This window comes from Mustelus asterias, chromosome 1 (genome assembly GCF_964213995.1).
Source record: "Mustelus asterias chromosome 1, sMusAst1.hap1.1, whole genome shotgun sequence".
Taxonomy (NCBI): Eukaryota; Metazoa; Chordata; class Chondrichthyes; order Carcharhiniformes; family Triakidae; genus Mustelus; species Mustelus asterias.
The window spans coordinates 138903954-138927516 of NC_135801.1; the positions used below are offsets into that span (position 1 = coordinate 138903954).

Genomic DNA, 23563 nt, shown 5'->3' on the forward strand with positions numbered 1-23563 from the left:
CAGTCGATGTAGTATATTTGGACTTTCAGAAAGCGTTTGACAAAGTCCCGCAAAAGAGATTATTGTGTAAGATTAAAGCGCATGGGATGGGGTGAAGTGTATTGAAATGGATAGAGAACTGGTTGGCAGAGAAGAAACAGAGTAGGAATTAATGGGTCCTTTTCAAATTGGCAGGCAGTAACTAGTGGGGTGCCACAGGGATCGGTGCTGGGACCCCAGCTATTCACAATATATATTAATGATTTAAATGAGGGAACAAAATATAACATCTCAAAGTTTGCAGATGCTACCAAGTTGGGTGGGAGGGTGAACTGTGACGAGGATGCACAGATTCTTCAGAATGATCTGGACAGGTTGGGTGAGTGGGCAAATCAATGGCAGACGCTGTATAATTTGGATAAATGTGAGGTTATTCATTTTGGAAGCAAAAATAAGAAGGCAGATTACTACCTGAATGGCTGTAAATTGGGAGAAGAGAATGTGCAGCGGAACCTGGGTGTCCTTGTGCACTGGTCACTGAAGGTAAGCATGCTGGTGCAGAAGGCGGTAAAGAAGGCAAATGGTATGTTGGCCTTCGTTGCGAGAGGTTTCGAGTACAGGAGCAGGGATGTGTTGCAATTATACAGGGCCTTGGTGAGGCCACACCGAGAGTATTATGTGCAATTCTGGTCTCCTTTTCTGAGGAAGGATGTTCTTGCTCTCGAGAGAGTGCAGCGAAGGTTTACAAGGCTGATTCCGGGGATGGCGTGACTGATGAATGAGGAGAGATTGACTAGGTAATGATTGTTTTCACTGGAGTTCAGGGGAATGAGTGGGAAATCTCAGAGACTTATAAAATTCTAACAGGACTAGACAGGGTAGATGCAGGGAGGCAATTCCCAATGGTGGGGGAGTCCAGAACCAGGGGTCACAATCTGAGGATTCAGGGTAGACCATTTAGGAAGGAGGTGAGGAGACATTTCTTCACCCAAACATAGAAACATAAATGATAGGAGCAAGAGGAGGCCATTTGGCCATTCGTACTTGCTCTGCCATTTATTACGATCATGGCTGATCATTCAAATCCTACTTTTTCCCCATAACGTTTGATCCCGTTCGCCCCAAGTGCTAATTCCAGCTGCCTCTTGAATAAATTCAGTGTTTTGGCATCAGCTACTTGCTGTGGTAATGAATTCTCAGGCTCTCCAGAACTCAAACGGGGAATTAGAATGGCAAAAAGAGGTCACGAGATGTTCCTGGCAGGCAGGATTAAGGAGAATCCTAAGGCATTCTATTCATACGTTAGGAACAAAAGAGTTGTCGGGGAGAAAATCGGACCTCTCAGGGACAAAGGAGGGGAATTATGCTTAGAACCCAAGGGAATAGGGGAGATCCTAAATGAATACTTCGCATGAGGGACGTGTTAACCGGGAGTGTCTCGGAGGGAGGTGTTGACCCGTTAGAGAAAATCTGCATTACAAGAGAGGAAGTGTTAGGTTTTTTAGAGAACATTAAAACTGACAAAAGCCCCAGGGCCTGATGGCATCTATCCTAGACTGCTCAGAGAGACGAGAGATGAAATTGCTGGGCCTCTGACGGAAATCTTTGTTGCTTCTTTGGACACAGGTGAGGTCCCTGAGGATTGGAGGATAGCGAATGTGGTCCTGTTGTTTAAGAAGGGTAGCAGGGATAACCCGGGTATTTATAGGCCGGTGACCTTGACGTCCGTGGTAGGGAAGTTGTTGGAGAGGATTCTTAGAGACAGGATGTATGTGCATTTAGAACGGAACAATCTCATTAGCGACAGACAGCATGGTTTTGTAAGAGGGAGGTTGTGCCTTACAAATTTGGTGGAGTTTTTTGAGGAAGTGACAAAAACGGTTGACGAAGGAAAGGCCGTGGATGTCATCTATATGGATTTCAGTAAGGCATTTGACAAAGTCCCACATGGCAGGTTGGTTAAGAAGGTTAAGGCTCATGGGATACAAGGAGAAGTGGCTAGATGGGTGGAGAACTGGCTTGGCCATAGAGACAGAGGGTAGTGTCGAAGGGTCTGGAGGTCTGTGACCAGTCGTGTTCCGCAGGGCTCTGTACTGGGACCTCTGCTATTTGTGATATATATAAATGATTTGGAAGAAGGTGTAACTGGTACTATCAGCAAGTTTGCGGATGACACGAAGATGGCTGGACTTGCGGATAGCGATGAGCATTGTCGGGCAATACAGCAGGATATAGATAGGCTGGAAAATTGGGCGGAGAGGTGGCAGATGGAATTTAATCCGGATAAATGCGAAGTGATGCATTTTGGAAGAAATAATGTAGGGAGGAGTTATACAATAAATGGCAGAGCCATCAAGAGTATAGAAACACATAGGGACCTAGGTGTGCAAGTCCACAAATCCTTGGAGGTGGCAACACAGGTGGAGAAGGTGGTGAAGAAGGCATATGGTATGCTTGCCTTTATGGGATGGGGTATAGAGTATAAAAGCTGGAGTCTGATGATGCAGCTGTATAGAACGCTGGTTAGGCCACATTCGAAGTACTGCATCCAGTTCTGGTCGCCGCACTACCAGAAGGACGTGGAGGCGTTAGAGAGAGTGCAGAGAAGGTTTACCAGGATGTTGCCTGGTATGGAGGGTCTTAGCTATGAGGAGAGATTGGGTAAACTGGGGTTGTTCTCCCTGGAAAGGCGGAGATTGAGGGGAGATCTAATAGAGGTGTACAAGATTATGAAGGGGATAGATAGGGTGAACGGTGGGAAGCTTTTTCACAGATCAGAAGTGACGATCACGAGGGGTCACGGGCTCAAGGTGAGAGGGGCAAAGTATAACTCAGATATTAGAGGGATGTTTTTTACACAGAGGGTGGTGGGGGCCTGGAATGCGCTGCCAAGTAGGCTGGTGGAGGCAGACACGCTGACATTGTTTAAGACTTACCTGGATAGTCACATGAGCAGCCTGGGAATGGAGGATACAAACGATTGGTCTAGTTGGACCAAGAAGCAGCACAGGCTTGGAGGGCCGAAGGGCCTGTTTCCTGTGCTGTACTGTTCTTAGTGCTTTGTTCTTTGGGTGAAGAAATGTCTCCTCACCTTCATCCTAAATGGTCTACCCTGAATCCAACATGCCATTTGCCTTCTTTATCGCCTGCTGCACCTGCATGCTTACCTTCAGTGACTGGTGCACAAGGACACCCAGGTCCCACTGCACGCTCCCCTCTCCCAATTTACAGCCATTCAGGTAGTGATCTGCCTTCTTGTTTTTACTTCCAAAGTGAACAACCTCACACTTATCTAAATTATACTGCACCTGCCATTGATTAGCCCACTCACCCAATCTGTCCAGATCATTCTGAAGGATCTCTGCGTCCTTGTCACAGTTCACCCTCCCACCCAACTTGGTATCATCTGCAAACTTTGAGATGTTACATTGTGGTCCCTCCTCCAAATCATTAATATATATTGTGAATAACTGGGGTCCCAGCATCGATCCCTGTGGCACCCCACTAATTAACGCCTGCCAATTTGAAAAGCACCCATTAATTCCTACTCTTTGTTTCCTCTCTGCCAACCAGTTTTCTATCCATCTCAATACACTTCCCCCAATCCCATGCGCTTTAATCTTTCACGATAATCTCTTGTGCAGGACTTTGTCGAAAGTCCAAATATACATTGACTGGTTCCCCCTTGTCAACTCGACAAGTTACATCTTCAAGGAATTCCAACAGATTTGTCAAGCATGATTTTCCTTTCATAAATCCATGCTGACTCTGTCTGATCCTACCGCTGATTGTTAAATGCTCTGCTATAAAGTCCTTAGAGTCCAAAGAGTGGTGAGCTTGTGGAATTCATGACCACAGGAAGAGTTTGATGCCAAAACATTGAATGTAATGAAGAGGCGGCCGGATATAGCTCTTGGGGTGAATGGGATCAAAGGTTATGGGGAAAAGGCAGGATTAGGCCATTGAGTTGGATGATCAGCCATGAACGTAATGATTGGCAGAGCAGGTTCGGAGGGCCAAATGGCCTCCTCCTGCTCCTATCTCTATGTTTCCATGTCTTAGTATACTGTGAAAAATATTGTTTCTTGCACTATACAGGCAAAACATACCGTTCATAGAGAAGGAAACGAGCAAGTGCAGAATATAGAACATAGAACATAGAAAGCCACAGCACAAACAGGCCCTTCGGCCCACAAGTTGCGCCGATCACATCCCCACCTCTAGGCCTATCTATAGCCCTCAATCCCATTAAATCCCATGTACTCATCCAGAAGTCTCTTAAAAGACTGTAGTGTTACAGTCATAGCTAGGGTGTAGAAAAGATCAACTTAATGCAGAATAATGAGAGAGGCAAGGGAGGAAATTGCTGGGGCCTTGAGAGAAATCTCTATATCCTCACTGGCTACAGGGGAGGTCACAGTAAGACGTTTAACAACACCAGGTTAAAGTCCAACAGGTTTATTTGGTAGCAAAAGCCACAAGCTTTCGGAGCTTAAGCTCCTTCTTCAAGTGAGTGGGAATTCTGTTCACAAACAGGGCATATAAAGACACAAACTCAATTTACAGAATAATGGTTGGAATGCGAATACTTACAGCTAATCAAGTCTTAAAGGTACAATTTGAGTGGAGAGAGCATTAAGACAGGTTAAAGAGATGTGTATTGTCTCCAGACAGGACAGCCAGTGAGACTCTGCAAGTCCAGGCAAGCTGTGGGGATTACATAGAGTGTGACATGAACCCAATATCCCGGTTGAGGCCGTCCTCATGTGTGCGGAACTTGGCTATCAGTTTCTGCTCAGTGACTCTGCGCCGTCGTGTGTCGTGAAGGCCACCTTGGAGAACGCTTACCCGAATATCAGAGGCCGAATGCCCGTGACCGCTGAAGTGCTCCCCAACAGGAAGAGAACAGTCTTGCCTGGTGATTATCGAGCGGTGTTCATTCATGCGTTGTCGTAGTCACACTATCTGGCAGATGGAGGTTAATCCGGACAAATGTGAGGTAATGCATTTTGGAAGGTCTAATACAGATAGGAAATATACATTAAATGGCAGAACCCTGAAGAGTATTGATAGGCAAAGGGATCTGGGTGTATAGGTACACAGGTCACTGAAAGTGGCAATGCAGGTGGAGAAGGTAGTCAAGAAGGCATATGGCGTGCTTCCCTTCATTAGCCGGGGTATTGAGTTTAAAAATTGGCAAGTCATGTTGCAGCTTTATAGAACCTTAGTTCGGCCGCACTTGGAATATAGTGTTCAATTCTGGTCGCCACACTACCAGAGGATGTGGAGGCTTTGGAGAGGGTACAGAAAAGATTTACTAGGATGTTGCCTGGTATGGAGGGCATTAGCTATGAGGAGAGGTTGGAGAAACTTGGTTTGTTCTCACTGGAGCGATGGAGGTTGAGAGGCAACCTGATAGAAGTCTTCAAGATTATGAGAGGCATGGACAGAGTGGATAGTCAGAAGCTTTTTCCCAGGGTGGAAGAGTCAATTACCAGGGGGCATAGGTTTAAGGTGCGAGGGGCAAGATTTAAAGGAGATGTACGAGGCAGATTTTTAACCCAGAGAGTCGTGGGTGCCTGGAACCCGTTGCTGGGGGAGGTAGTGGAAGCGGATACGGTAGTGATTTTTAAGGGGCGTCTTGACAAGTACATGAACAGGATGGGAATAGAGGGATATGGTCCACGGAAGGGTAGGGGTTTTAGTTAAGTCGGGCAGCATGGTCGGTGCAGGCTTGGAGGGCCGAACGGCCTGTTCCTGTGCTGTAATTTTCTTTGTTCTTTGTTCAAGGTAGGTCCATTCAAAAGTCTGATGGCAGCAGGGAAGAAGCTGTTCTTGAGTCGATTGGTATGTGACCTCAGACTTTTGTATCTTTTTCCCGATGGAAGAAGGTGAAAGAGAGAATGTCCGGGGTGCGTGGAGTCCTTAATTATGCTAGCTGCTTTGCCGAGGCAGCGGAAAGTGTAGACAGAGTCAATGGATGGGAGGATGGTTTGCGTGATGAATTGGGCTAGATTCACAACCTTTTGTAGTTTCTTGTGGTCTTAGGCAGAGCAGGAGCCATACCAAGCTGTGATACAATCAGAAAGAATGCTTTCTATGGTGCATCTGTAAAAGTTGGTGACCGTCGTAGCTGACATGCCAAATTTCCTTAGTCTTCTGAGAAAGTAGAGGCGTTGGCGGGCTTTCTTAACCATAGTGTCCGCATGGAGGGACCAGGTCAGTTTGTTGGTGATCTGGACACCTAGAAACTTGAAGCTCTTGACTTCGTCTCTGTTGATGTAGACAGGGGCATGTCCTCCACTGCACTTCCTGAAGTTGATGACTGTCTCCTTTGTTTTGTTGACATTGAGGGAGAGATTATTGTCGTCACACCAGTACACCAGATTCTCTGGGGGTGATCCTCCCATCCCGCCGCGCTAATTTTTTAGCATAGCGAACCATGAGTATCGCGTGTCGGCCGATTCGCGCATGTGTTCCCGCCACTCGTGCATCTCCCAGCACTGGATATCTGGCGCCATCTGAGCACCAGGTAAATACTTTGCATCTGTTTTTAATCTTATTTTAATGTGATTAGCGAGTCCGGGACTGAATTTTCCGAGCCTGCTAGCATCACCCACCCTGTCAGGAGTATTTCACTTCAGCAGGGTTCAGACTAGCTCCCTACTTTCGGGGAACTAGCAGGACGACCCCACTGGAGTGAAGGGGGGGCTATCGGTGCCCCCTAAAGGGCTGGTCGGTGGTGCCCCCCGGGCATGGGCATCCTGGAACTGCCAGCCTGTGCCCCTTGGCACTGCCCAAGGCACAAAGTGCCCATGCCCAGGATGCCCAAAGTGCCCACTCCCACTTTGCCATTGCGATCAATGTGGGCTGGAGGGTGGTCAGCAATCGGGGTGGGCTGGGGGTGGAGGGGCCTGCCTCCCGGGAGGAGGGGAGGCGGTTCTGTTGCTGGAGATGGATCTCCTTGGAGAGCTTTGTCAAATTGAAGACATACAGCTATGAGCCCATTGACGATAATGGAACATCTCCTCCCTCTTGTAGGATGCTATTGTGGCTGGGTGCTGGAGACTCTTAAAGAGGCAGCACTTTCTGATGTCTGATGACAGATTCCCTTCTCCAGTTAGCACCTCATGTCAGCAATGACACATCTTCCTGAGACTTTGTCATCCTTCACAACATCAGGATAATGTGAGCCTGATGTGTAACTATCCACTTGCATGTTGAAATGCATGGTTAAAATGAGAGGAATAGCAGAAAGCATTTGACAAAGTCCAGCATAAGAGATTATCATGCAAGATTAAAGTGCATGGGATTGGGGAAAGTGTATTGAGATGGATAGAAAACTAGTTGGCAGACAGGGAACAAAGAGTAGGAATTAATGGGTCCTTTTCAAATTGGCAGGCAGCAACTAGTGGGGTGCCACAGGAATCGGTGCTGGGACCCCAGCTATTCACAATTTATATTAATGATTTGGATGAGGGAATAAAATATAACATTTCAAAGTTTGCAGATGATACCAAATTGGGTGGGAGGGTGAACTGGGATCAGAATGATCTGGACAGGTTGGGTGAGTGGGCAAATCAATGGCAGATGCTATATAATTTGGATAAATGTGAGGTTATTCACTTTGGAAGCTAAAACAAGAAGGCAGATTACTACCTGAATGGTTGTAAATTGGGAGAGGGGAGTGTGCAGTGGGATCTGGGTGTCTTTGTGCACGAGTCGGTGATGCAGCTGCAGCAGGCGGTAAAGAAGGCAAATGGCATGTTGGCCTTCATTGCGAGACGTTTCGAGTTACAGGAGCAGAGATGTGTTGCAATCGTTCAAGCCTTGGTGAGGCCACACCTAGAATATTGTGTGCAGTTTTGGTCTCCTTTTCTGAGGATGTTCTTGCTCTCGAGGGAGTGCAGCGAAGGTTTACCAGGTTGATTCCGGGGATGGCGGGACTGATGTATGAGGAGAGATTGACTAGATTAGAATTGTTTTTGCTGGAGTTCAGGCGAATGAGGGGGATATCATAGAGACTTATAAAATTCTAACAGGACTAGACAGGGTAGATGCAGGGATGATGTTCCCAATGGTGGGGGAGTCCAGAACCAGGGGTCACAGTTTTAGGATTTGGAGTGTACCATTTAGCATGGAGATGAGAAGACATTTCTTCACCCAAAGACTGGTGAGCCTGTGGAATTCATTACCACAGGAAATAGCTGATGCCAAAACATTAAATGTATTCAAGAGGCGGCTGGATATAGCACTTGGGGCGAATGGGACCAAAGGTTATGGGGAGAAAGCAGGATTAGGCAATTGAGTTGGACGATCAGCCATGAATGGCGGAGCAGGCTTGAAGGGCCAAATGGCCTCCTCCTGCTCCTATCTTCTATGTTTCTATGTTTCCCGTGCATGAATATTTAACGCGGTGTGAAACAGACACTGTGTGCAAAAACTCGCCATTGCAGCCAATGAGTAAAACACCGGTTTTCACCTCTGCTGCCACATAGTCACTGAAGGGAAAATCCTGCCCTTGGACAGCAGGACCTACATTAAAATATTTGGCAAAATGAGGAAAATATTTTTTTTTTAAAAAAACCTTTCAGAAGGACTCAAAATTTAGAAACTGAGGCTGGAAAAAAGTTGTAATTCTTTAGTTTTAAAGTAGCTTGTTTCCCTTGGTTTGTGGTCCCAATCTCAGATCTTGTTTCTTAAAGAGGTACCTGAAAATACGGTGAAGTTCAATCCACCAGCCTATCCTCAATTTCTCAGGATGCCACACATAAACGTATATTACTTTAAAAAGAAATATTTTAAAACCATAAGGAGCATGAGTCAGTTGCTTCCATATCTCCTAAAGCAAATCTCTGCATTTACATTTTGATTCCCATCACTAAGCAAGCAAAATTCTATTTTTTTGATTCATCTATCTCCAATAATTAATCCTAAACAACCACTTCCACCGATGACATAGAATCATAAAATCTGAGGAGCTTCAACATGGAAGCAGTTGTAACGTCCTTTGTGATTACACCATTCGACTGATTATCAAATTAGTGAATGTCCTTATACAATAATTAGGTGAGTTTACTTCAATTATGGTATGGGTAAAATAAAACAGTGTGGCACATATATACACATTGCAACATGAACGTTCAGTTCCTAAACCTGCTTTAATTATAAAGGATTAATTGTGGTCTCAATACCAATTAACCATCATGATGTATTTTCTGTATAATCATCTCAGGCTTTTATGGTGGTTACAAGAACATAAGAAATAGGAGCAGTAGATCATTTGGCACCTCAAGTCTGCTCCATCATTCAATACGATGATGGCTGATCCTCTACTTCAACTTAACTTTCCTGCCCACTCTCCATATCCCTTGATTCGCAGAGAGATCAAAAATTTATCGAAGCATCCACAACACTGTGGAGTAAACAGTTCCAAAGATTCACAGCCCTGAGTTAAGAAATTTCTCATCTCAGTCCAAAATGATCAATGCCTTCTGACAAACTGTATTATATTTTACCATTAATTAACAATTGCTCTGAATTGTGGTTACTTTATCAAAGGAAAATAGGTAAACATAATTCTCACCTTAACAGTTCCTGCTTTTAATTTCTGCTTTTCTTCAGTGCTTAGTCACACAAGAGAAATTGCACTTAGTAACTTCAAACCATAGCACCACAAGCTGTTTCTTCCGTTACCGTCAACAAATGTCAGCGACAGTACAGAACCACCCAGTAATTAAATCCATCAAACATCGGTTTAGTTCTTATGTTCTCAAAACTGAAACAGAAAATTCAAATGAGCCTTGAAAGTGACAGAAAAACTTTAGATATTAAGTTAAAAAAGTACTGGGCTGCTACAATGAGTTGACTTGAACCCTTGACTGATAGGTACACAGGGCAATTTTAGTGACGAGGTGGGTGGCTCAACCTGGTACAGTGCAGCACTGAGCAAACAAAGGTAATTGATCGTTGGACCTGTTTGTATATTACATCATGTGTACATAACACCTGAAAAGGCACTGACTCAAATAACTGCTATAGTAAATAGGGCACTTCAGTAGTCCTTCATGTGGGATAGAATACAATATCACCCTTAAAAATTATAGTACAACTCTCTCTAATGAATTACGAAGTTCCTTGGCAATTTTAAAAATATTATGCAAGCCAAGCCATTTTACAAACATCTGTAAAATGTCAAAAGTAAATCTGTAATTGATAAAAGTATGTCTGACATATGGAAAGCTATCATTGGGATATTCAGAAAAATACTTGTCACTGTTAAATAGTTCAGTAAGACCAGAATATGGACAAGCCTGGTAACATAAGGACTGCAAAAATTGTTCCATCTGTTCATAGGACCTGTTACTATTCCTTTTTGTTTACTGAGAATATTTTATCTCTAATGTCAATTACAAGACAGCAAATTGATCCTTCACTCAGTTTACATATAGCGCAACACCAGTAACCACAAAGTGCTAGTTGCATTGATCAGTAATGTGAATGCAGTGATAGCTTTGACAATAGGGTATCAAAGGTTATTAAAGAAAATAAAAGTTCATGGAGTAGGGGTAACATATTGGCATCGATTGAAGGTTGCCTAGCTAACAGGAAACAAGAGAGTTAGCATAAATGGATTATTTTCTGGTTGGCAGGATATGACAAGTGGTCTGCCACATGGATCAGAGCTGGGACCTCAGCTTTACAATTTATATAAATTATTTGGATGAAGGGACTGAACGTATGGTGGCTAAATTTGCTGATGACACAAGGATAGGTCGGAAAGTAAATTGTGAAGGAGGCTACAAAAGCACGTAGATAGGTTGAGTGAGTGGGTAAACAATCTGGGCTACAATGTGGGCAAATGTGAAATTATCCATTTTGGCAGAAAGAATAAAAAGTAAGCTTATTATCTAAATAGTGAGGCGGCACGGTAGCACAGTGGTTAGCACTGCTGCTTCACAGCTCCAGGGTCCCGGGTTCAATTCCCGGCTCGGGTCACTGTCTGTGTGGAGTTTGCACATTCTCCTCGTGTCTGCGTGGGTTTCCTCCGGGTGCTCCGGTTTCCTCCCACAGTCCAAAGATGTGTGGGTTAGGTTGATTGGCCAGGTTAAAAATTGCCCCTTAGAGTCCTGAGATGTGTAGGTTAGAGGGATTAGCGGGTAAATATGTGGGGATAGGGCCTGGGTGGGATTGTGGTCGGTGCAGACTCGATGGGCCGAATGGCCTACTTCTGCACTGTAGGGTTTCTATGATTTCTATGAGTGAGAGATTGTAGAGCTCTGAGGTACAAAGGGATCTGGGTGTCCTAGTGCATGAATTACAAAAGGCTAATTAATATACAGATACAGCAAGTAATTAGGAAAACTAAAAGAATGTTACCATTTATTGTGAGGGGAATTTATTAGAAAAGTAGGGAGGTTATGCTTCAGTCGTACAGGACATTGGTGAGACCCTATCTGGACTACTGTGTACAGTATTGGTCTCCTTATTTAAGATGTAAATGTGTTAGTTCCATTCAGAGGTTTACTAGACTAATTCCAGGAATGGGTGGGTTGTCTGATAAGGAAAGGTTGAAGAAGTTAGGTTTGTATCCACTAGAGTTTAAAGAGTAAGAGGTAACTTGATCAAATCCTGAGGGGCATTGACAGGGTGGATGTGGAGAGGATGTTCCTCTTGTCGGAGAATCTAAAACTTGGGGTGACTGTTTAAAAATAAGTGCTCGGGGTCAGTTAAGACAGAGATGAGGAGAAGTGTTTCTCTCAGAGGGTTGTGAGTCTCTGGAACTCTCTTCCTCAAAAGAGAGTGGAAACAGAGTCTTTGAATATTTTTTAAGGCAGGGCAAGATGGATTTTTGATTAACAATGGGGGTGAAAGAAGGAATGTGAGGTTGAAGTTGCAATCAGATAGGCCATGATTTTATTGAATGATGGAGCAGATTCAAGAGGCCGAGTGGCCTCCTCCTGCTCCTAATTTGTATTTTTGCATGTTCATATGACAAGGGTCCTTTCTATTGACACAGTCTTTTGTAAACTTGACTTTATTAATTTGTTTAGTTGTAACATATGTAAAACGTATTTAAGCACTAACAAGTAACCTTTACTCTGTAACTACTTGCATTTATCCAGCACCTTTAAAAACAAAAACAGCCTAAGGGTAATGTGCAAAATCCTTTCCCAACTTAATAGAAAAGCAAGGTGAGAATGACTGTCTTTAATATAAAGGCAGTATTTGACCAGGTGTGGCATCATAAAGCCCTAGGAAAGCTGAAGTCAATGGGGATAGGGGAAAACTCCACTGATTAGAATTGTACCTAGTACAAAGGAAGGTATTTTTGGCCAAAGCAAATTACTGCGGATGTTGGAATTTGAAACAAAAGCGACATCTGTGGAGGGAGAACAGAGCTAATGTTTCAAGTGTGGAAGGCTCTTCATCTGAGATATTTGTGGCTGATAGAGATCAATCATCTCAGTCCCAGAACATCGCTGCAGGTATTCTTCAGGATAATGTCCTAAGTCCAACCATCTTCTGCAACTTCAATAACAATAGGTCAGAAATGGGGATTCTCACTATTGCACAATGTTCAGCATCCCATGCATGACACCTTAGAAACTGAAGCAGTCCACGTCCATGCGCAGCAAGACCTGGGCAACATTGAGTCTTATGCTGATAAGTGAAAAGTAATTTTTGTGCCACACAAGTGACAAGCAATGGCCACCTCCAGCTCAAGATAATCCGGCCATCACCCTCTGGCATTCAATGGCATTACCATCTCTGAATCTCCCACTATCAAAACCCCAAGGGTTACCATTGACTAGAAACTGAACTGGGCCAGCCATATAAATAATACTGTGTTGGAGCAGAGAAGACTGAGGGACGACCTGAGCAAGGTGTACAAGATTATGAGAGACATGGACAGAGTGGATAGCAAGCAGTTGTTCCCCTTAGTTGAAGGGTCAGTCACAAGGGAACATAACTTCAAGGTGGGGGGGGGGGGGGGGGGGGGGTGCAGGAGGTTTATGAGGGATGTGAGGGAAAACCGTTTTACCCAGAGGATGGAAACAATCCAAAATGTGCTACCTGGAAGGGTGTTGGAGGCGAGATGCCTCACATCAAGTGGATGAGCACTTGGCATGTCATAACATTCAAGTCGATGGGCCAACTGCTGGTAAATGGAATTAGGTAGGTATGTCAGGTGTTTCTCACATGCCAGTACAGACTCTATGGGCCAAAGGGTCTCTTCTGCACTGTGTCATTCTGTGAATATAGCTGCAAGAACACATCTGATGTTGCGAATTCTGCAGTCAGTATCTCACCTCCTGACTCTTCAAAGCCTGTTGTCCATTTATAAGGCACAAGTCAGGAGTGTGATAGAATACTCTCCACTTATCTCGATGAGTACAGATCCAATAACACTAGAAGCCCAACCCCATCGAGGACAAAGCAGCCCGCTTGATTGGTACCCCATCCAACACAATAAACATTCACTCCGTCTATCACCAGTGCACCTACAAGGTGCTCTACAGCAACTTCCAAACGTGCAACCGAGAAGGACAAAGGCAGAAGATACATGGGAACACCACCACCTGCAAATTCTCTTCCAAGCCAAGCAGCATTCTGATTTGGATCTATATCACCAATCCTTCACTGTCGTTGGGTCAAAATTCTGGAACTCCCTCCCTAATAGCATTAAAGATGTACTAACATTACATGGTAAGCAGCGGCTCAAGAAGACCATCACCTGCTCATGGTCAATTAGGGATGCGCTAAAAATGCTGACTAGGCAGCAACATTCACCTCCTGTGAAAGAATAAAAAAAACTAGTTTACAGACTACAGTTGTAGGTACAACCATTTCTCATCTTCTATGATTCTATGATTCTACTTATCTCCACAGTTCCCAATGCTCTGTCCATAGCCCTTTGTGTTCCTGTTTACAGGTTATCATTTGACAACAGAAACTTGGGGTCATCTTCTACATGCATACTCACAACATCCAACTTTACCTTTTCGCCATCTTGCTTAACCTCGCTACTGCTTCAGTGTTGTCAGATTGTTTCTCCAACAGTCAGTCCTGGATGAGCCACAGCTTCCTTTGGTTAAACATTGGAAGGATCAAGGGCATTGTCTTGACCAAAATCTCCATGGCCTCACCACAGATTCTATCTGCCTCCCAGTCATTGTCCCCTGCTAGCCAGACTGTTCACAATCTCAGCATCATATCCGACCAGAAGCTGAACTTTCAACTCCATATATCCTCAATTAAAACATTTCTCCTATTCCTCTTCTGAGAACCCTTAGTACCCCATAAAACTAAATAATGGGTGCTAAACTGCCCAAACAAATATTTAGTCCAAAATACGCTTTGGTCCAGGCCAGTTCAGATTCCTGGTTCTTTACTGTGGTGTTTTTGCAAAAACGATTTCTCTTTATTATAATTATGATTTATATAAACAAGAACACATTTCTCTCCTTATTAGACATGCCTTGGAATAAAACACAATTTTCTTGGAACTACATAAAACAAAGACTTAAGCACATGCAAGAGCCTTACTAATGGAATTTAATAGAAAAAAGTGTTTTAATTTTTTCTTTAATGAGATGTTGTATCTTCATCTCTCCGGGGTTTATTTAAAGCATCTAAAATTTGTTTTCCTTAATACTGTTCTAGTGAACCTCTAATCCAGCTGGTAACAAACAAAACATTAAGCCATAGAATCTGTTGGTCTCCCCGTGGGATCATTAAACAATTCAGAGGTTATATTGTACCTGATGGAAAAAAACACGCAGAACTCCACTATGCAAAAAGGACAACATTTCAATGTTGTTTCATGTGAACAAGTATTTCTGATAATATATAACTTGGACATTTAATCATCTGAAGAGCAATACATCTCATTCTTGCTCATCGATTCCACTCATCCTCCTTTGGCCTTAACAGGTCCTCAATTTGATGCAGTTGTACATTTTAAATTCATCCTTGGTTACCAATTTGTATTACAAACTTAAGGAAATGTCACTGGAAAAAGTACTGAATAATAGCTGCACAATTATCACAGCTATATTCACACCATAATTTTTTTTAAATATAGTTTATATAACAGCAGTCTGTTCACTGTTGCTAAAATCTTCTTGTTATGAGAAAGAAATTCAACTCCACGTACAAGTAAGGATTCTGTCATTGCATATAGAAATGAAGGAAATGGTCTTGCATAATAATCATTTTTTTCACTGTTATCTTTAATTAGCTTTCATTAAACCTTTTTTGAATAATATTACTGGTTCCATCCAGTACATCAGCCTGATAATTACAAAAGATGACTGCAAGGAGTAATCAAATTAAGCAAATTACTTGGATGCTGGAATCTGAAACAAAAACAGAGGATGCTGGAAGAACTCAACAGTTCCGGCAGCATCAATTAGGAGAGAAAGCAGTTAACATTTCGAGCCCTTTGAGAAGAGTCAAAGGACAAGGAATAATCCGTTGTTTCAATATACATTTTCAGTTTTTAGAGATCTTTGGCTTCCCAATTCACAAAATCCTTCAGTGTTTTTTAAATAATTACATAAAATAATAAGAACTGTAAAAGTGGAAACTCAAGCCCACTTCAGGGCTTACAATAATCAGATAAAATGGAAAATGACTTTCAAAATACATGGTAAAGAAACAAACCTGCTCCTTCCATCAGGTATGCACAATTCAATTCCCCACAGGAAGAGCTCAGTAAATGTGTTCCTGATAATAGACCAGGCAAAAGGAATCAAGATCATGCACTTAACCTCACATTTCCACCCGAAGTGTTTGCTGACGCTTCAAGACTTCTTCCACCCAGGAATTATACATTTCAGAGTGTGGAAGTACATATTAGCCAATTATCAGTGTTTAGTATTGTTTCCAGGTTTTTTTTGTCAATGTGTGGCAGGAGAAAGACTAAACTCTAGATTCAATATTAATTCGGGCAACACCCTTTCTCACTTTGTTGATTTAGTTTATTTATGAAATTTAACTGGTATTATTTGTGCATCAAAATACGGTGCAGGTTTGCACTCACAACAGCACCTTTGGCCAAGAGCCATTTCAGCCTGGCCATACTTGTCAGAAGATTTTAGAAAATAGCTGAGACCTATTTATATAATCATGCCTGTTTAAACGCTGTTTATCTTACACCCTGTGAAAACAAAGAAAGACTTTTCCCTTCGCGTTGTGTTTTTGGTTTGGGATATCAGTCCAGGCTTCGCACAGACATGGCGATGGGCAATCTTTGACAGTCAGAAGATTTGCTGAAATGTTGCACCTCACCCATCTTTCCGCTGTCCTGGGTCGGTAACGTGCAAAAGAAAAACACATTTCCAACCACTCACTTCCACCCCCCCCTAAGGAATTTAATGAAACTCACTAAGTTTACTCCCGAGCCCACCCATCTAGAGCAGCGAGTCTATCTCTGTCTCTCTCACCGGCTGCTGGGTCCGTCATTGTCGACATGAATCTTCATTGCCCGCGCCCCCTCCTCAAACCGACTCCGGCCCGGGAGCCAACATTTGAAAATCCCGCCTCGCGCCGCCTGCCCCTCGCGCCCCCTCCCCGCGTTCCATATGGAACCCAGGGGGAACCCACGCGGTGCCAGGCTGGCGCGCGCCAGGCGGCCGCCTGCACCCAGCGGCACCGACAGCTCCCCCACACCTTAAACTGCAAATTCGCTTTTTTTGCAAACGGTTTGCACTCATTTTGAGTGCAGGTTTGCGACATTGGAAAACACGCCCGCATTAAACTTGTCAGGTGCGTGTGTATTCCCTTCGATCCTGGGCAGCAGGGCTTTGCAAATGGGCAACAGGCGTGAGTCGCACTTATACTGCAGTTGTTGTTGAAAAGTGTAATAACATTTTGCCTTCGAAAATCAGTCCCTGATCTAATCATGAGTTCAAAGCGATTGTTGCAACAGAACTGGGAATGGCACTTTATGCGAATATTTTCAATCCGTGCCTTATCAAATATGAGGAACTTAATCCTTGCCACCAGCGTGTATTGCTCGCAATGGTAGTGAATGACTCATGTGACATATATCTGAACCTGTCCTCATGGTTTATTCAGTAAGGAGTCTAACAACACCAGGTTAAAGTCCAACAGGTTTATTTGGTATTTCATGGTTTATTACCAGATATCCTAACAGCGCTGAAAACCAACCAGGTGAAATACTAACCGCAAAGAAGCTGAAGCTATTGCATGTTATATAGCCGAACTAATCAATACAACCAGTGTTTAGGAGGCGGGCTACATTCAATGGAGTAGTTTTCAGTCGGCAAGGAAGTGTGTTGAATAATTGGCTGCGAGATATTTGCAACATCTAAAGCCAATGGTTCCTTCATAACATAGTGTTAAGGAAATAAATAAGACAGCACATATTGTTATGGACATGAGGGGGTCAGTTCAAACAGCACTGATTTCCTCTTACCAAAAGAGAAAACGCTGGAAAATCTCAGCAGGTCTGGCAGCATCTGTAAGGAGAGAAAAGAGCTACATTTCGAGTCTAGATGACCCTTTGTCAAAGCTAAAAGGCATAGCAAGTGGGAGATATTTATACTGCAGGGTGAGGGGATGAAAGATGAATCATAGCCACAGAAACCAGGGGAAAAGACTGCTAATGGCAGTCCATAGAGAGAATAAAGGGTGTGAATGGCCAAACAGCAGAGAAGCTGTAAACTGTAATAGATGAAGATGTTGGGGGAGGGGGGAAAGATGAGACAGGTAAAATGTTGAAAAGGGGAAGTAGGGGGGAGAAAAGGTAAGGGGGGGGGATAAAGTAGGGAGAAAGAGTGGGGGGGTAGAAAAATGAAGAAAGACAATCAAGAAATAAAAGGTAGAGAACAGTAAAAAAATAAAATAAAATAAAATGAAAATAAAGGAGGCCAAGGTGGGGTAGAGCAAATCATCTGAAGTTGTTGAATTCGATGTTGAGACCGGAAGGCTGTAAAGTGCCTAGCCAGAAGATGAGATGCTGTTCCTCCAGTTTGCATTGAGCTTCACTGGAACATTGCAGCAAGCTAAGGACAGACATGTGGACATGGGAGCAGGATCGTGTGTTAAAATGGCAAGCAACCAGAAGGTCAGGGTCCTGATTGCGCACAGACCGAAGGTGCACAGCAAAGCAATCACCCAGTCTACGCTTGGTCTCTCCGACATAGAAGAGACCACATTGGGAGCAGCGAATGCAAGACACCAAACTGATTTCCTCTTGTTATCTGTCTGTAAACAGGTGTTTTGCAATAGTTTGTTTTAAAGAATAAGTGGTGGCATATTTTTTTCCAACCCTTCGATTTTTGTGTAATCCAATTTTACTAACAGTCCATAGTAAACTCCAGTTATGATTAACTCAAAAGGTTAGTTTATTGCACACATTCAAAATACACAAAAGGAGTGCCTGCAACTTCCCACTCCACATTCACACAGTGAAGGGAGGGTTGGAGAAAAGGACCATAGGAAAACTGAATATTAGTTCACATGAGTTCCAGAGTCAGAGTCCAATGAGGAATTCTTGTGCTTTTTGAGTTCGACTAGCTGGAGGTTTACCAGATTGATACCTGGAATGAGCAGGTTGTTTTATGAAGAAAGGTTAGTCTCACACGCCTTATTCCATCATTGCCATGTATTTTCCAAATGGTCAAGTCTTCGCTGGGGATGGCCTCCAGGTGTCTCTTCTTATCCCCCTCTTCGTACCCTTTTGGAAGGGTCTCTGACTTCCAGCCAGCGAGGTTACCGGCAGGGCCACAGCACCCAACTGGATTGTCGATTCCATATATGTAAGACACCAGGAGCAGCCTAGGTGTCCATCCTCAGGTGCACAAAGTAACCCTTTCCATATATGGTAACCGAGGTGCCGTTGAATCTGGCAGATACTGGCAAATACACAAAACAATGGTCCGTAACATCTGGCCCGAATCCCGATTTACGGGGATTGTGCGCCGCACATGCACGTCGCAACAATAAAAAAGTCCCGACACATGGACATGTGCGCTGAAAGTGGGCCAAGTTTAAACTCCAATTCTGCTTTTTAAAGCTGCTTGTAGTGAAACATTGTGCTGAAGTCGCTCCCTAACTTCCTTTACTTGCCCTGATGTTGGTGAGTATTAACAACACCTTTTTTATTTGCACTTTTTTTTCATTGCAGCGAGTAGGGGCAGCAGACATTCTTTGGGTGGGTTAAATTTCTTGTAAATGTGTTTAAAAGATGTTTAAAATATATGTAATACACAGAAAGTGAAGGAAAGATTTGTTAAAATATTTTTACAACTTTGTCATGACATTAATTGCAGTAAAAAGTATGCTCATATGTAACAAAGTGGATTTCCAGTGTCCATAAGTTTCAGCTCAAGTCCATTTGGATTTTGCTATGTATTTCAAGCAGTGTTGTTTATCCCAATTTTAAGAGTCTCTCTGATGCAATGTTGATCCTTAGAAACCTCTTAAGACATAGGGTGAAATGAGTTCTACATTTACAGTAGGGAGTATACAACTTGGCTATTTCAAATGCTTTTACAAAGTTAAGATGGCAGATGCAAGTCTCCTCTAAGCTGATATGAACTATCTCTCTGATAGTTATTGCAGAATCCAGTGCAATTTGAAAATCTGGAGCCAGGTTCCACCACCGCTGGTACATCACACTTTTAGCTTGGCTTCTTAAAATCACTGAATTCTTTTGAGGCTGTGATGTAGGTGCAGAGATAATGACAGAAGAATCCGGCTACCTTTAAAATGTACAGTTTTATGTCCAAACATTATTTTTGTTAACAAATATTTTCCATTAAACTTTACAAAATTCTACGAATGCTTTATTGAAACATTAAAACAAAATATTTAAATATGAAATTATACAAATACTTTATTGAAACATCAAAACAGAATGGATAAATTAGATAATTATAAATGAAGTGAAGAGGCCAAATTATACTCATGATAAATACATGTTAGTTTAGATTTTCCGCGGCCCAAAATATGAACATTCCTTTGCTCAACCTCATACAATAAGGTATCCAAATTATGGTATGAGAAGTTCTGACTTCTCTTCTTCCAAATTACATTTTCAGTTTCCATATTCTAAATTAAAACATGCGGACACTTATAAGCATGCCACACATGAAGTTATATGATATAATGCAGATTTAAATAGTAGTTTCATAGATGTAAAACATAACAAAACCTATGTTCATTTTACATATGAAATAATAATTATATTCAATCATAAAAATAAAATTAAAAATTACATTTTAAATGAGTCAACAATAGGATTAATTGCTTAAAAGAAATAGCAAAAAAAACTAAAAACAATTCAACATACCTTTATAATAGCAGAGAATCCTTTTGATCTCCGCCTTCACTTTGAAACTGCTGTTTCAAAGCTAGACCACAATGGGCATTCGCAGCCTGGCCCCGTCAGAAGGGGAAGTGGTTAGAGTCCTCCTGCATTGTGCTGGGGCCTGCGGAGATTGTAACACTGAAGGTCGAAGGCTGCTGCTCCTTTCGGGAATTGGATCGCAATTTTTGAACGCAGGTAAGTGGGCAAAAAAATCAACTCTTTTTGGCATCCTATGGCTTTCTTCCGCTGTTCGTGAGAAGTAATTTGGTCAGGGTCAAGCACCTCTGGTCCCAGCTTCCAGAACAAGTCCAGGCTTGCCCTTGCTCGCCTCCAACCTGTGTCTGTGTTTAAACTTGGCCTGTCCAAATTCCCATCAGGCTTCGCTGCTTCAACTGTCGGATGCTGTTTAATTGTGGTTGTCCAATTCTGTATCTGGCCTTGCTGTTCAGGGCACTGGCCACTTGGCCACAGTCTTAACAAAGTGGATGTGGAAAGGATGTTTCCGCTTGTGGGTAAATCCAGAACGAGGGGGTACTGTTTTAAAATTAGGGGTCACCCTTATGGTGCAGAGATGAGTGTTTTTTCTCACAGAGGGTTGTGCAACTTTGGAATTCTGCCTCAGAAAGCGGTGGAGGTGGGGGTCATTGAATATTTTTAAGGCGGGGGAGATAGATTCTTGTTAGGCAATTAAAATAGGGTTGTCAGGGGTCGATGGGAATGTGGAATTTGAAATACAAACAGATCAGCCATGATCTTACAAAATGGAGCAAGCTCAAGGGATCAAATGGCCTACTCCTGCTCCTATTTCATATATTTGTATGTTTAAAAATAAATAGCAGCAATAAGGATAAAGTTTTAAAATATACACAGTGTTGTGTTTTTTCAGTGTCGGAGGAACCCAACAAGATTATGAAACATAATGATTACCGGCATGGTAAAATGAGGGAAAAAGACCAAAGTAACAATTGAATTTTTGTTTCAGTTCCGAAAAGCCCTGCAAAAGCATTAGTATCTCTCGACGCCATAAGATAGAGATGAAGAGAATTTTTTTCAGAGGGTCATGAGTCTTTGGAAATCACATTCTCAAAGGGCAGTAGAAGCAGGGTCTTCATATATCTTAAAGGCAGAACCACATAGATTCTTGATTAACAAGGGGGTGAAAGGTATTGGGGTGGGCAGGTATGTGGAATGAAGGTTACAATCAGATCAGCTATGCCAGAGTAGGCTTGAGGTGCTGAATGGCCTACTCCTGCTACTAAGTTGTATGTTTGCATGGAAACAATCATTGTGAAAAAATACAATAGAATTTTACACACTAGCGCCTTTAGTTTCATACAACAGTATCAGTGCCTCTCGAAATTCCTGAAACAGACCGTGTTTTCAAAAAAATGTGATAATCCTACAGTAGTTATATGAGTACAATTTATCTCCAAGAATAAAAATAGAAATATATTTTTCATAACATTCATATTTATATTTCAAAACAAATATTTTCCACAGTACTAAGTCCAACACAGATTTAATTATTGCCTGTCATACCACTAGATGGTGCTGATTAAGGTTTTAAATCTTAAGTGACGACACTCGTGTAAACCATTAACTAAATAGTCATATTAATATTTAACCTACAAATTTCTCAGAATATTCCTGAAGATGTAATTTTCCCCAAGCTTTTTTCGCAGTAACTGAATGTCCAAAATAAAGACTTAAACAAAACAAAAAATAAATCTTTTTCACAATAACAATATTCATTTCACAAATTATATTTATTCATTGATCATTTAATGTCTTCAGGTTTTAATGCCCTGAGGTTTTCGGAATCTCCAGAATCCTGGCTCAGGTACTTTCTGTTTTGAGTGTAATCGTGAAATTGTGCTGGCTTGAAGCTTAAATTTAAGCTGAGAGTTATTTGCATAATCACAAGTATCAAATTTTTTTTTGTACCTTTTGGTACTTTATTCCTAATTAAAAAAGCCAATTAAGTACAATCAGAGTCCTGACACAAGGGACAAACCAGATCCAAGCTGACAAGGTAAGGCTACACATCCCATCTTGGGCTTGATCAAAACAAGATCCAAGCTGACAGGATGAGGCATTACACCCCTTCCCGGTGACCGAACGCTTCATCTTAGCCAAAAGACTTTGGAAAAAATTGCATCAGGTAAAGCCTCAGTTTATCCTCATTGGCTATTGCCGTGGTTCCCCGTGGACGGCAAGAAGAGTTCATCAATCAGAATAGAGAGTCTGAGTCTTGATCTTCCAGGCAGCAAGGCTTTATTTTCTAATACATTTCAATAAAGCCGGGATTTCCAGATGAATCCAAAAAACCAGTGCTCTGACAGTCATTTTTATACACATTTAGCTTCATATTTCATCATTCTTATCTTACAGTCAAGGCTTTTTTTGCAGACCCCAAGGCCACTTTTCGTTAGCCACCATGGTTTACTAGACCTCCGTTATCTGCCTTCTTTCTGATTGGTCACTAATGAATGTGCTATATCATCATTGTGGTTACATCTTGCCTTCTTATCTGAAGTTTATTGTCTAATCAGCCAAGGTTGTTGTTTGTTCAACCATTGTGGGGCATCCTGCTAAGTCTTTTTTTTCGTTTGTCTGACTTTCTTAAGTTTATTTAGGAAATTACTTTCAGCTTCTGTGTGTTTGCTTGACTTCTTTTAGCCTTTATGTTCATTTATGTGAGTATCCATGTGTACTGACCTGGTAAGGTATTGTGCACTTAAAAGGGTACAAGTGTATGCTTAATAAGATATGTGATGATATATGAGAGCTTCTTAAGTAGTGATTATCTCTTCTATGTTAATTATTATCTCCTACTTGTCCTAATAATTATTCCTTCCAATATATGTTGTCTTAATGATTATTCCTTACACTATCCTGATCGCATACTCTACCCAGGGAAAATCATGATCGCAGGCGTCAGCACAACCCAAGTGCAATGGGCCAGCCACGTCCTGTGCTTGATCATGGTTTCACCCCTGCCAGGTAAGTATGGTCAAATCTTTCATGAACTAGTGCAATTGGGAAACATAATAAAATATAATTCTTTACATTTCTGTCTATTTTTGGCCAGGGCTCTTATTCTGTTAGCCAACTGTATATTGTGTATTCCGAGCATGTGCATAGTTCCCAATTTAATCAACTGAACCACTGGTTATTTTCCTTCACTTTCCAGCAATTCCTGCACTGTTATTTTTCAAAGTTATTCATTCATGGACGAAT

At 42.3% G+C, this 23563-nt stretch overlaps 1 protein-coding gene across 2 annotated transcripts in view; it reads right to left on the reverse strand.

Annotated features, from left to right (window-relative positions):
- The window catches only part of LOC144500941 (phospholipid-transporting ATPase ID-like), a 222035-nt gene extending 212173 nt beyond the window's left edge, over positions 1–9862 (reverse strand). Inside the window, exon 1 of one of the 2 annotated variants that reach the window (XM_078224474.1) lies at positions 9566–9862. The gene's annotated coding sequence lies outside the window, so the exon portion shown is untranslated. The remainder of the gene's footprint in view (positions 1–9565) is intronic. The other variant, XM_078224515.1, reaches the window with a different exon arrangement.
- Positions 9863–23563: the final 13701 nt, after the last annotated feature.